The sequence below is a fragment of the Anolis carolinensis genome, chromosome 1 (assembly GCF_035594765.1).
Source record: "Anolis carolinensis isolate JA03-04 chromosome 1, rAnoCar3.1.pri, whole genome shotgun sequence".
Classification (NCBI taxonomy): Eukaryota; Metazoa; Chordata; class Lepidosauria; order Squamata; family Dactyloidae; genus Anolis; species Anolis carolinensis.
In genome coordinates, this window is record NC_085841.1 from 11,880,183 (window position 1) to 11,891,367 (window position 11,185).

Below are 11,185 nucleotides of genomic sequence, written 5' to 3' on the forward strand. Positions count from 1 at the left end.
ACAATATTGTGCAACAAATGTGAATAACTTGATACCATTGTGCAAAGCCTCCTGCAAAGGATTGTTATCTTGACATAGTGCTGGAGCTTGGGCACCTCGATGATGCCATGAGCTAAACCGTGAAGGGACACTCAAAACAGGAAGGCCATGGCAGAGAGGTCAGATGGTCAGACTAAATACGATCCCTGGGGAAGGTAATGGCAACCCACACCAGTATTCTTGCCATGAAAACTAAATGGATCAGTACAACCAGAGATATGTTAGTATACCATCAGAAGGTGGGACTCCCAGATCAATACACTATAGGAACCTGGAATGTAAGATCTATGAGCCAGGGCAAATTGGACGTGGTTATTGGTGAGATGTCAAGATTAAAGATAGACATTCTGGGAGTCAGTGAACTGAAATGGACCGGAATGGGTCACTTCACAACACATAATGAGAAGACAGGAAAGCTTAGAGAAGAGAATGATGCTGGGGAAAAAGGAAGGAAAAAGGAAGAGGGGCCAACCAATGGCAAGATGGATGGATGCTATCCTTGAAGTGATTGGCTTGACCTTGAAGGAACTGGGGATGGCCATGGCCAACAGGGAACTCTGGCATGGGCTGGTCCATGAGGTCACAAAGGGGCAGAAGCAACTGAATGAATAAACAATAACATTGTGCAAATCACAATACACGATATACAATTGCAATGCACAGTGAATTATGCCCAACCTCAATCCACAATATAGGCTGCTCAATGGCAATGAACACTATATGATACACAACTACAATGCAAAACCACAACACACATTGTACATTGTACAACTGCAGTACAATTTCTCAGTGTGAAACCACAGTGTCAAAAGACAAGGCACCAAGAAAGGTGCCTTCTGCATAGTTCTGCTGCTGCCAACGGGATACATATATTGCTTAATAGTGACTTTTTGGCCCAGCATGCTTAATGTGCCTTGCAAATGTATATATCCTTCTCTGGATGCTGGTCACAAATTGAGAATATATAAGTAAAGAAGCACCAAAGTAAACAGGACATATTTAAGTTCCCACAACTACGGTGCTTCCGAGATAGACCTCAGAGACAAAAATTACTTTTGCAGCATGAGGGAAGTGCTGCTGTGTGATAAGATGGGTTCAGAGGCATATAAGGTAGACTTGGTTTTAAGTGGTGAAGTTGTATTCTCTGACAGGTTCCTTCCTTTAGGAAGACCTAATGCTGATGTACTCTGGACTCTCACCTAATAAAAGACTCACTTCTCACTTGCTCCTTTGTCACTCATATCTCCAATTACTCCATGGTGACCCAGTTCTCCCATTCAACTCTGATGCGAAGCAAGTTTTGCAACACTCTGTCCTTTAAGTCTTCACTGGAACATATACTACTGTATATCTTGACTGGGAAATATGTGCAGTTCCACTTGGACCAAGTCCTGTATGGTGAGATGAACATGGCTCATGAGTTACTATTAGCCCTTCTGCTCAGATCACCTCAAATAAGGAACATTGAGTGTTGAAGTATTTATCCATTAGCCAAAATTATGCTTAAATTAACAGCTGGTTCAGTTGAGTCACATTTCCCTATTGCCTCAAAACAAAAATGCGGGTTGGAAGGAAGGATTACCTTTCTACATGAAATCAATCAATAAAGCATGAATCCAAAACTTAGATTTGTTTTTGTTTTTAAAAAGATCTTTATTTTAAAATATGCATTATAATATATTGTATACATGTAATATCAATAACATTATTATGATGTAATACAATTTAATCATAATTATAATTCACTATTATAATTGTATATTTATATTACATGCAATATTACTAATAATATTGCAATATAGTCGTATAATATAATATATTGCATGTATATATACTTGTAAACTGCCCTGAGTCCCCTTCGGGGTGAGAAGGGAGGGATATAAATGCCACAAATAAATAAGTAAATAAATAAATAAATATTAATGTGCATTCCTGGGATTATTAACAAGTTTGAAAAGAAGATACACTCTGCTTGCCAGATTTCACTGTCACTTCTGCACATTAAGGACCTTATCAACCTGATATTCTATTACAATACCGTTAACAGGTGCTACATACCAGGCTGAGCACTTTCAACATCACATCTCTCTTTGGCAATGCAGTTGTAGTTGCATGATTGTACTTGTTCATATTATTGTAACCCCTCCTTAATGTACTACTGTGCTTCCTTTTTTACTATTGTTTTTGTACAATAACACAATTCCAACATTTTAAAATAATAAAAATAGAAAATAAAAGGAAAATAGAATATAAAAGTATTTCCATCTCCTGTTGTCACATCACAGCTGGTATCTCAGCACAGAAGCTGAGGGGACCCATAGCAGCCAGGTAGGTAACTGAAACATCTCGGAAGACTCTCTTGTCTGCTTTCCAAAATGGTATAGTCCAGGACTAAGTCCTATTTGTTAATACCAACTACAGTAGAGCCTCTAAATCAATTGAACTTACCTACATGTTGACTTACCATTCAGCAATTGACTTAATGAGTCTGCCCTAGTTAGGTTCAACCAATAGGATTCCAGTACAGTATTTTAGCACCTCACTCAAACATCATTTATTTATAGTATTTATATTCTGCCCTTCTCACCCCAAAGGGGACTCAGTGCGATTGCAATGAACATATATATGGCAAACATTCAATGCCATCAGACAAACAACATACAGTATAGACACACGCAGAGGAAATTTTAACATTTCTAGCTTCATGAGGGTATGCTTGATTCCAGCCACAGGGGGAGCTGTTGCTTCACCGTCCACTAGTGACACCGAGTACTGTACTTCCTCATTGTGATGACTCATGGGCCTTGTAGTCCTGCTCATGACATTGTAATGCCTGATGAAGAAGAAAACTTGGGTTTTTTACCTTCCCAGTCAGAACTGGAATCTTCTCAGCCAGATCTTTCCCAGGCAGATCTGGGAACCTTGCACCTGCAAGAAAGTTGTGTCCCAGAAGTATGTCAAACAAACCCTGAGCCTACATCTCCCGTGTTCTCTCGCCATGAGTTTTGTAAACAACAGAGGGGTTTGGAAGCAGCTTCGCGCAGGAGTGCGAGGATAGCAGCTAAGAATGTACCCAATTAAGTCTGCTTTTCGTGAGAATCTTTAAGGAGTCAGACATCTGGTCTCAGAGTTTAACTTTCGTTTCTGGTTCCCAGAGAACTGCTTCGGCGGGAAAGTTAGACTCTATATAGGTGTTTTACCCGCGTAGTAACTTCGCGGAGTCAATTCGTCAGCCTCCGGAGCGAGTTGTGTCTGGACAGCGCGCTCCGATTCAAGCCTCGTTCCTGCTCAAGCCTTGCCTTGTTTCCAGCCTCCGCTCCTGTTTCCCAGCCTTTGTTTACCTACGGATCTTGCCTTGTTCCCAGGACTAACCCTTGCCTTGTTTCACGGATTTTACCAAGTTATTCCACGGACCTTGTTCTTGTTCCTCGTTACCTTGTTCCACGTTTCAAGCCTTGTTTCAAGTATCAAGTTATTTCCTAGCCTTGCTCAAGTTCATGGACTAAAGGACCTTGTCATCTCCCCTCACTTTGCCTGGCAAAGTGAGTGTTTCGGTTATTGGATTACAACTTTGGACCTTAATATTTCATATTGGACATTGTTTCTTTGGACTAATTTTGACCTTTCCTGAAAGGTCTGCTTCTGGACTAACTTTTACATTTGCTTTTACTAACTTTATATATTTCCTTAATAAAGATATTAGATAGAATCTGGCCTCTGCGTATGGTTATTGGTGCTCTGTAGCCTGGGTCGTGACAGTTTGACTCCGCCACCCTAAGCACCAATTAACCTCGGCCAGAATGTCTACCGGAACCGTACCTGGGCCGAGCGGCCAGCCGATTACCTACACCATCGACAAGGATGAGGTGGACCGAATCCGTGATAAGCTCAATGCACAGGATGGGGAAATAAAGGGTTTGAAGGAACGCGGAATCCGTCTTCCGGCCATGGCGTTGCCAACCAAGTTTACTGGAGAAGCTTCTAAGGTTCATGTTTTCCGTCGCCAATGCCAAGCTTATCTAGAGGCCCGTGATGCCGAGTTTCCCCAGGAAGACATCAAGGTGGCGTGGATTTACAGTCTCCTAGACGGGCCAGCGGCTAACTGGGCGACGGCTCTGTTCGACCAAGCCTCCCCACATCTAAGGTCAGCGCAACATTTCTTGGACCACCTTAAGGCGACCTGGGGAATCGAGGACAATTTGGAGGCCGCCGGGCACAAACTCCGCCGCCTCTTCCAAGGAGACAGACCCATGTCTCAGTACATAGCCGAGTTCCGAGTGCTGGCCCACAACACCGGCTGGAACGATGTTGCCCTCAGAGGACAATTTCGGGAGGGTCTCAACATTGAAATGCTGGAGGAAATCTCCAAGGTGGATCCTCCCCAAACGCTGGAAGCACTCATCGATCAATGTTTACGGGCTGAAGTCATGATTGCCAACAGAAAACAGTGGGTCCGAGGCCAGAGCGGTAGAGCTGGGGCAAAACCCTCCGCTCCCGCCAGCGTTCAGCCGCGTCCAGTGTGGAGACCCCCACCACCATCCCCATACCCCAGAGGGAGCGAGGAGGTGCCGATGCAGTTGGGCAATGTGCGTCCCAGATTAGATGCCGCCGAGAAGGCCCGCCGCCAACGCCTAAATCTCTGCTGGTATTGCGGGAATGAGGGCCACTTCGCCAGAGAGTGCCCAGCCAAAGGGAAGCCCGCCGCCCGTCTTGCGGCGGCGTCCTCCACGGAGACGAAGGCGTCTGAGGCGGCTGGCACACAGCCGGCGGGGGAAGCCAACGACCGGGCGTAGAGAGGCTCGCCAACCCGGTCAAGAAACCCGTTCAAGAGCCGCCAACCGGGGTCCTGTTCCTTCTAGTGGTCACCTTATGGTCAGCAAAAAGGAGACCCGTCATGATCCACGCCATGATAGACTCAGGAGCTACCAACAATTTCATTGATAGAGAGTATGCCGACTCTCTGGGATTACAATATCATGACTTCAAGAATGCCCGTGTGGTGCAAGCCATTGATGGTCGCCCTCTCAAGACGGGCCCCGTAAGCCAGTGGTCGGAACCCACCAGGATGTGGATAAGGGAACATATGGAAGAGATTTCCTTCTTTGTTACTGAGGTTCCCCATTTCCCTGTGATTTTGGGGATTCCATGGCTGACACTTCACGACCCAAGCATCTCCTGGTCCAACAGAGAACTGCAGTTTGCTTCAAAGTACTGCCAAAATCATTGCCTCGTAGCCAAGGTCTGCCATGCCACAGACACCGAGCCCATTATCACCTTGCCAAAGAAGTACTCCGAGTATTGGGATGTATTCAATGAAAAAGAAGCCGAAAGGTTACCCCCACATAGACCTTATGACTGTGCCATTGACTTGGTGGAGGGGGCCCCGATCCCGCGAGGGCATCTCTACTCCCTGACTGAACCAGAGCAAGAAGCTCTCAGGGAATTCATAGAGACAAACCTTCGCAAGGGATTCATCAGACCCTCTCAATCCCCAGCCGCCTCCCCAGTGATGTTTGTGAAGAAGAAGTCAGGGGAATTACGCTTGGTGGTGGACTACAGAGCATTGAATAATATCACCAAGCGGAACAGCTACCCCCTGCCCTTAATCTCGGATCTACTAGACCGACTTCGAGGAGCCAAGGTTTACACCAAGCTGGATCTTCGGGGAGCTTACAACTTAGTTCGCATCAGAGAAGGAGACGAGTGGAAGACCGCCTTCCAGACTAAATTCGGATTATTCGAGTCCCGAGTTATGAATTATGGATTATGCGGAGCTCCCGCAACGTTCCAGCATTTTGTCAATGACATTTTCCAGGACTATCTAGATAGGTTCTTGATAATCTACCTGGACGATTTTTTGGTGTTTTCTAGATCACAATCAGAACATGAGAACCACGTCAAAATGGTGTTACAACGATTGCGGGATCATGGACTTTATGCCAAGCTGGAAAAATGCGCTTTTGATCTACAAGAGGTAGATTTCCTTGGATACCGTATCTCGCCTCTAGGGCTCTCCATGGATCCAGCCAAGGTTTCCGCAGTATTGGAATGGCGGGCGCCAACTAACAAGAAGGAGGTGCAGCGATTCTTGGGGTTCGCGAACTACTACCGCAAGTTCATTCCAGATTTTGCCCGCTGGTCTGACCCAATCACTAGCTGCATCCGTGGAAAACGGCCCTTCCGCTGGACTGATCAAGCAGAGAAAGGGTTCCAGCAACTAAAGAAATTATTCACATCCCAGCCAATCCTTCAGCATCCAGATCCTGAAACCCTTTTTGTGGTGCAAGCGGACGCCTCTGATGTGGCAATTGGGGCTGTGCTCCTACAACCGGTGGGAGATCACCTTCATCCTTGTGCTTATTATTCTCGTCAACTAACCGCACCAGAGAGGAACTATACCATTTGGGAAAAAGAACTATTAGCCATAAAGGCAGCTTTTGAAACTTGGAGACATTGGCTAGAAGGGGCCAAATTTCCCATTGAAGTCCACACTGATCATCGGAATCTAGAACATCTAAGAACTGCCCGCAAGCTAAATCAAAGGCAGCAACGTTGGGCTTTATTCTTTGAACGTTTCAACTTCCAGATTCATTATGTGACCCCAGCCCAAACCAAGCAAGCAGACGCCCTGTCACGTAAACCGGAATACGCTGCAGGACGCAAGGAGACCTTTGAATCCCAACTACTACAACCCGAGAACTTTGCCACGCTCACAGTGGGGAACACCAAATCCACTCCCATTGATTCAACTCCCCCTAATCCAGGGCCCATCTGTGCTCAAGAAATCAGGGCTAGTCAGCAAGCAGATGCCTGGGCGGAGGACCAACTTCGTCAAGGTCTGCACTTTCCCTTTTCGCTTAAAGATGGACTGCTTTGCTATAGAAATCATGTTTATATCCCACCCGGACCGGGCAGGGAAAAAGTACTTCGTCTGTGTCATGACTGCAAACCAGCAGGGCATTTCGGACTATTTAAAACCATGCACTTGATCCTAAGAGATTTCTGGTGGCCCAAGATCCGCAAGGATGTGGAAAAATATGTTAACACCTGCCCAGTATGCCAGCGCTCCAAGATAAGAAGGGAGAAGCCCTCAGGGCTTCTACACCCCCTTCCTAACCCATCTCGCCCATGGGAAATAATTTCTGCGGATTTTATCACTGACTTACCACCTTCCTGTGGATTCACCACGATCCTAGTGGTGGTGGACCTTTTCACCAAGTTAGCCCATTTCATTCCCTGTGAAGGTCTTCCCACGGCCCAAGAGACTGCAGATTTATTCCTCCAACATGTTTTCAGACTACATGGATTGCCCAAGAGTTTGGTCACAGACCGTGGATCCCAATTCACCTCTCGTTTCTGGAAGGCACTACAAAAACTATTGGGCATAGACTCTCGTTTATCTTCAGCTCATCACCCCCAAACGGATGGGCAAACGGAGCGCACCAATGCCACTTTGGAACAGTACCTTCGCTGTTATGTAAACTACCAACAGGACAATTGGGCTTCTCTGTTACCACTGTCGGAATTTGCCTACAACAATGGAGTCCAGGCTTCTACAAAAGAAACGCCGTTCTTTGCAAACTACGGCTTCCATCCACGTTTCTTTCCCCCTGTCATTGAAACTTCAGAAGTTCCCGCAGCAGAAGATTGGCTGCAGGAACTCACAGCGGTGCAACAACTTTTGCTCCAGCAACTGGAACAAGCCAAGGAGGACTATAAACGTCACGCGGACAAACATCGCCAGCCGGGCCCCGAAATCAAGGTAGGAGATCGGGTTTTTCTGTCCACTCGCTTTTTGCCCTCCCACCGCCCTTGCCGGAAGTTAGATGCCCGTTTCATTGGCCCCTATCCAGTGGTGGCGCAATTAAACCCCGTGACTTTCAAACTCCAACTTCCACGTTCAATGCGCATTCACCCAGTGTTTCACCGCTCCCTGCTCCTTCCGGCGGATGGTGTGCGGCCAGATGTAGACCGGCCGGCCCCCGTCCCTATTTTGGTGGATGGGGAGGACGAGTTCGAGGTTCAGGACATTTTAGATTCTCGCTTTCACCGCCGCCGCCTGCAATATCTCATTGACTGGGTGGGTTTTGGCCCTGAGGAACGCTCTTGGGAAGACGCCTCCACAGTCCATGCTCCTGATCTAACCCGTCGCTTTCATCAAACCTATCCCGCCAAGCCACGACCTCGCGCCTCGAGGAGAGAGTCCCAGTTTGGGAGGGGCCTTGAGGAGGGGGATAGTGTGATGACTCATGGGCCTTGTAGTCCTGCTCATGACATTGTAATGCCTGATGAAGAAGAAAACTTGGGTTTTTTACCTTCCCAGTCAGAACTGGAATCTTCTCAGCCAGATCTTTCCCAGGCAGATCTGGGAACCTTGCACCTGCAAGAAAGTTGTGTCCCAGAAGTATGTCAAACAAACCCTGAGCCTACATCTCCCGTGTTCTCTCGCCATGAGTTTTGTAAACAACAGAGGGGTTTGGAAGCAGCTTCGCGCAGGAGTGCGAGGATAGCAGCTAAGAATGTACCCAATTAAGTCTGCTTTTCGTGAGAATCTTTAAGGAGTCAGACATCTGGTCTCAGAGTTTAACTTTCGTTTCTGGTTCCCAGAGAACTGCTTCGGCGGGAAAGTTAGACTCTATATAGGTGTTTTACCCGCGTAGTAACTTCGCGGAGTCAATTCGTCAGCCTCCGGAGCGAGTTGTGTCTGGACAGCGCGCTCCGATTCAAGCCTCGTTCCTGCTCAAGCCTTGCCTTGTTTCCAGCCTCCGCTCCTGTTTCCCAGCCTTTGTTTACCTACGGATCTTGCCTTGTTCCCAGGACTAACCCTTGCCTTGTTTCACGGATTTTACCAAGTTATTCCACGGACCTTGTTCTTGTTCCTCGTTACCTTGTTCCACGTTTCAAGCCTTGTTTCAAGTATCAAGTTATTTCCTAGCCTTGCTCAAGTTCATGGACTAAAGGACCTTGTCATCTCCCCTCACTTTGCCTGGCAAAGTGAGTGTTTCGGTTATTGGATTACAACTTTGGACCTTAATATTTCATATTGGACATTGTTTCTTTGGACTAATTTTGACCTTTCCTGAAAGGTCTGCTTCTGGACTAACTTTTACATTTGCTTTTACTAACTTTATATATTTCCTTAATAAAGATATTAGATAGAATCTGGCCTCTGCGTATGGTTATTGGTGCTCTGTAGCCTGGGTCGTGACACTCATTCCTTTCCCCGTGCTGCTGGCAGTTTTATGGTGTTGTAAATTAGTTAAATTAGCCTCCCACATAAAGCGTACCTAAATTTCTTAGTTGACAGATGCAACTGTATTTCGGGCTGCTTAGGTAAACAGCAAGCTGGGCTATTTAATGGTTGGGGGCTTAACCCGACCCGGGCTTCGAACTCATGACCTCTCGGTCAGTAGTGGTTCATCGCAGCTGGTTACTAGTCAGCTGCGCCACAGCCTGGCCCAAATGTCTGAAATTTTAGTATAGGGGTACCTGCAAATCTGACCCATCTTCCCAAACCTATCTTAAAAACTAGAAGGTAGGCAATATAAAGTTATATTCAAAAGCACAATCACCAAAACATTGACTGGAATCTTTTTCGTGAATTTCTTTGCCATCTGTCAAACATAGGTTTTGTTTAATGTGAAGGTTAGAATTCTTCACTGATGTGCAATGAACTATTGCACATCAACCACCACCCAATTTAAAAAAAAAAAAAAAACATTTGCATACCCTTTCCACAAAATGACCCGTTTCTATCCTTGGGGAGTGGGGGAATACGTACATATCCGATTATTTTTTCGTAGCTGGATTTTGTTGATAGGGTACCAATTCGAGATACCTCCCAAGGACTTGGAGAAATTCTTTAGCTCCCAAACTCCTATGACAAATAGCTGTACACCTACACTGTGGAATTAATGCAGTTTGACACCACATTAACTGCCATGGTTCAATATTTGAGAATCTTGGGAACTGTGGTTTGATGAAGTACCAACACTCTTTGTCAGAGAAGGCTTTGTAAAATTACATCTCCCAGAATTACATTTCATTGAGCCATAGCAGTGAAAGTGGTGTGAAACTGCATTAATTCTACAGTGTAATACTGCTCCCTAATTTCCAGGCTTAAGACATAATTGCGTATCTAAGCAAAGTCCACTAGAGGTCTCTGTTTTCCACATTTTCACTTTACATTACAGAAAATCTATGCAGTGATAATTAAGAATGGGTTAGGTGAGCCTTTCACAGTCTTCACACCTTGGGCCCTTTGAAGAGACATAAATCTTTTCAAATGCTAAGCAGTATAAAGCAGAACCCATCTTCAGGGAAATCACCTAATGGAACAGGATCTAGAGTTCTGTCTGCAATCTGGAGGGTGAGAAGGCGAAATCTCAGAATGAGAGTTCCGCCTTTAAAAATTGTATGTGTCTATAGAAGAAGTGTGTGTGTGTATTTACATATTCAGCATTATACAAACATGATATTCATTTATCTCTTTGAATGTCATCTGTGATTAAACTGTATGTACTCCACTTGATGACATTACCATGGTCTACCCTTTGACATATCACTGTTGTGAGATTGCTAGGGCCTGCCTCTTCTGACATCACAAAAGGTCATTTCTATGTCTCATGTTTGTTGCTGAAATCACACTACCAAGAAACATTGAATCTGCTGAGTATTTTAACATTCTTTTATGTTGCATGTACATCTCCCACATACCCACAATCACATACTTTAGGGGTTTACCTCTTATCTGGAGATACATGGAGGAGAAGTATAGCCACAGCAAAGGAAAAAAATAAAGAAATCTCGTGGCTCAAGTTTTCCCTAAGATCTCCCCAAGTAATGGTGAGATAAAGTTATTTCTATTTATAAAGCTGCTGCATGAAAAGAATGTTGAAATATACATTTGCACAACCATTGCAAGCAGGTCTTGTTAGTTGGAGGCGTTCCAGACACGAATCAATGAATCAATCAGGGGCAGCTAACGACTCTGAACAAAGGATTCCCCCAGGCAGGAAGAAACCAGGAGATGAAGCTATTCAATGCTATACAGGCAAGATAATGAAAAGAACAAATTGGGATGATCTTCAGGACTATCTGGATAATTTGAGAAAATGAAGATTACGGGAGACAATTTTGCTATTTA